Consider the following 3,207-nt stretch of genomic DNA (forward strand, 5'->3'; position numbering starts at 1 on the left):
GGGAGAATGATACCATTTGGCTGTGACTACATGGGTATGCAGGTGTTTTTCTTTGTTTAAAAGATAATTGGTTATTTGTTTCTTTTTTTTTTTTTAAGTAGGCTCCATGCCCAACGTGGGGCTTGAACTCATGATCCTGAAATCAAGTCACATCCCCTTTTGAGTCAACCAAGCATCCCGATAATCAATTATTTAAAGCAAAAAATGATAACAATGTAGTGTAGTGTTTACAACATATACAGAAGTAAAATATATTACAACAATAACACAAAGGGTACAGGAAGATAAATGGAAGTATATTAGCTTAAGTGTCTTTAACTATAAATTAATTGGTACATTATCACTTGAAAATAGACTATGTAAGTAAAAATGTATTTTATAAAACCAATAAGCTAGCAAAAGGTATAAAAATGGAATAATATTGGATTGGATTGGATCTGCCCTTCTATCTTTATTCTCTGCTTTAATTTTACTCTGAAAGTTAGGGGTAATGTATCAATCTAAATTTTAAGATACACTTTAAATACTTTATATTTAAATACACTTTAAATTTTAAGATACACTTTAATAACTATAAGTGTAAAAAATGATATAGAAAACTTATGGATAAATAATAACCATAAAAACATCTGACCATGATGAAAAAGGAAAATTAAAATCTTTGATTTAACAATGGAAAACATCATCTAAGTATATGACTAACCTACCTGCATATGTGAAAGAATTTATTTGCCATTCAGGAAGTGTGTTGAAATTCCTCTGGCATATTCAAAAGTATTGTTATATAATCACTTAGTTGTCTATGTAGCACTGTGATTTGGAGTTGAATCATGAATGCCAGAACTGTAATTGTACCCTATTTAGTAACTGTGGACTGAAAGGAAGTGCATAAGCAATACCATTGTTGACAAATAATGTGAATTCTCTTGTAGCTCATCACAAAACTGCTGTTCTCAGAGTTAAAAATTTTTACTTAAAGTCCCTGGAAAGACAGGCTTAAAAGTTCTTTGCAATCAATGTAGAAAACATTTTGGTCTTTGGTACATATGCCTACACACTGTTTAATACAACACTAGAGATAAGACATAAAAAGAAAATTCATGATAACTATTTTAAAAGAGTTCTGATTTTGGAACAATGTAGACTTAGTGAGTAATTAAGTGAATTAATAACATAATATATAGTAATAAACTACTTTAATTACACTTAAAAAATGCCATCTTTCTTAAATCACAGAGATAGCCAATAGGAATACATAGTAGAAATAAGAGAGATATTTTTCACTATTGCAACAAAGTTGTAAAATGCCTAGGAATAAATAAAATGAAAAAGCGGAAGACGTACTTAAAGGAAGGACATCCAAGAAGACCTGAACTAATGTTTTAGGATGCCAAGACTTTATATTTTAAAGATGCCAATTCCCCACAAATTAAACAGGGCAGTCCCCCCAAAATTAACAGACTTCATTTTTAGAGGAGTTTCAGAATTACAGAAAAATTAGTAGAAAGTAGAGAGTTCCCATATATTATTTTTCCCTTGCCCTCAGTTTCCCTATTATTACCATCATGCATGGGTGTGGTATACTTACTGCAAGTGATGAAGCAATATCGATACATCATTATTAACTGAAGTCCACAGTTTACATTGAGATTCACTCTTTGTATTGTAGTTTATTTTTGTTTTCATTTTCATGAATTCATAATATATAATACGTAATGTCCATCAGCACATTATCATACAGAACAGTTTCACTGCCCTAAAAATCCCCTGTGCCCCACAAGGAGTTTTTAAAATTGGAACTTGATAACCTGATTCTAAAGTCATTTGAAAGAAAAAAAAATACACAAAAAATCAATAAGGATTTTTTGACAAACAAGAACAATAAGAAAGACCTTGTCTTATCAAATATTAAAACATAATACAGGGGCGCCTGGGTGGCTCAGTTGGTTAAGCGATTGCCTTCGGCTCAGGTCAGGATCCTGGAGTCCCAGGATCGAGTCCCGCATCGGGCTCCCTGCTCAGCGGGAAGTCTGCCTCTCCCTCTGACCCTCTTCCCTCTCGTGCTCTCTCTCTCTCTTTCTCTCAAATAAACAAAATCTTTAAAAATAATCATAATAATACAAAGCCATAGAAATTGAAACAGTAGTGTAAAAATGCAAAAATATGTACATAGATTAATGGGATACAAGATAAATCCCAAAGCTAAGCATATATTTATGGGAATATAGAAAGGCATTTCAAATTAGTGATTAAGAGTAATAAAAAAAACAGACTGCGGCGCGAAGAACCATGAGCAGCAAAGTCTCCCGCGACACCCTGTACGAGGCGGTGCGGGAAGTCCTGCACGGGAACCAGCGCAAGCGCCGGAAGTTTTTGGAGAGGTGGAGCTGCAGATCAGTCTGAAGAACTGTGACCCTCAGAAGGACAAACGCTTCTCGGGCACCATCAGGCTTAAGTCCACTCCCCACCCCAAGTTCTCCGTATGTGTTTTGGGGGATCAGCAGCACTGTGATGAGGCCAAGGCAGTGGATATTCCCCACATGGATATTGAGGCACTGAAGAAACTCAACAAGAATAAGAAATTAGTCAAGAAGTTGGCCAAGAAGTATGTGCCTTTTTGGCTTCAGAATCTCTGATCAAGCAGATCCCACGAATCCTGGGCCCAGGCCTGAATAAGGCTGGCAAGTTCCCTTCCTTGCTGACCCACAATGAAAACATGGTGGCCAAAGAGGATGAAGTGAAGTCCACCATCAAATTTCAGATGAAGAAGGTGCTGTGTCTGGCAGTGGCTGTTGGCCATGTGAAGATGACAGATGACGAGCTTGTATACAACATCCACTTAGCGGTCAGTTTCCTGGTGTCCTTGCTCAAGAAGAATTGGCAGAACGTCCGGGCTTTATACATCAAGAGCAATCATGGGCAAGCCCCAGCATCTGTACACAGTTCAATAAATCCTAGTGCTACCCTTAAAAAAAAAAGAGTAATAAAAAAACAAAATTGAATTCTTATCTCACATCATATCCAAAAATTTTACCCATATTTAAATGCCCAAACATAACATTATTAATAAAACTATAGAATATTTCAATAAAATATATGTCAATATCCTGATAACTTTGTAGGTAAGAAAGTACATTAGCTAACTCAGTGGGATTGATTGAAAATCAGGAGGGAATTGAATAATAATTTTTATAGTAAATCTCTGTA

General features: G+C 35.3%; 1 pseudogene; it reads left to right on the top strand.

Annotated features, from left to right (window-relative positions):
• The first annotated feature begins 2,277 nt into the window (after nucleotides 1-2,277).
• On the top strand, nucleotides 2,278-2,951 carry LOC112839893 (large ribosomal subunit protein uL1 pseudogene; annotated as a pseudogene).
• The last annotated feature ends 256 nt before the right edge of the window (nucleotides 2,952-3,207 follow it).

The sequence above is a fragment of the Callorhinus ursinus genome, unplaced genomic scaffold (genome assembly GCF_003265705.2).
Source record: "Callorhinus ursinus isolate GAN/ISIS: 27379988/994484 unplaced genomic scaffold, GSC_fseal_2.0 scaffold47, whole genome shotgun sequence".
NCBI lineage: Eukaryota > Metazoa > Chordata > Mammalia > Carnivora > Otariidae > Callorhinus > Callorhinus ursinus.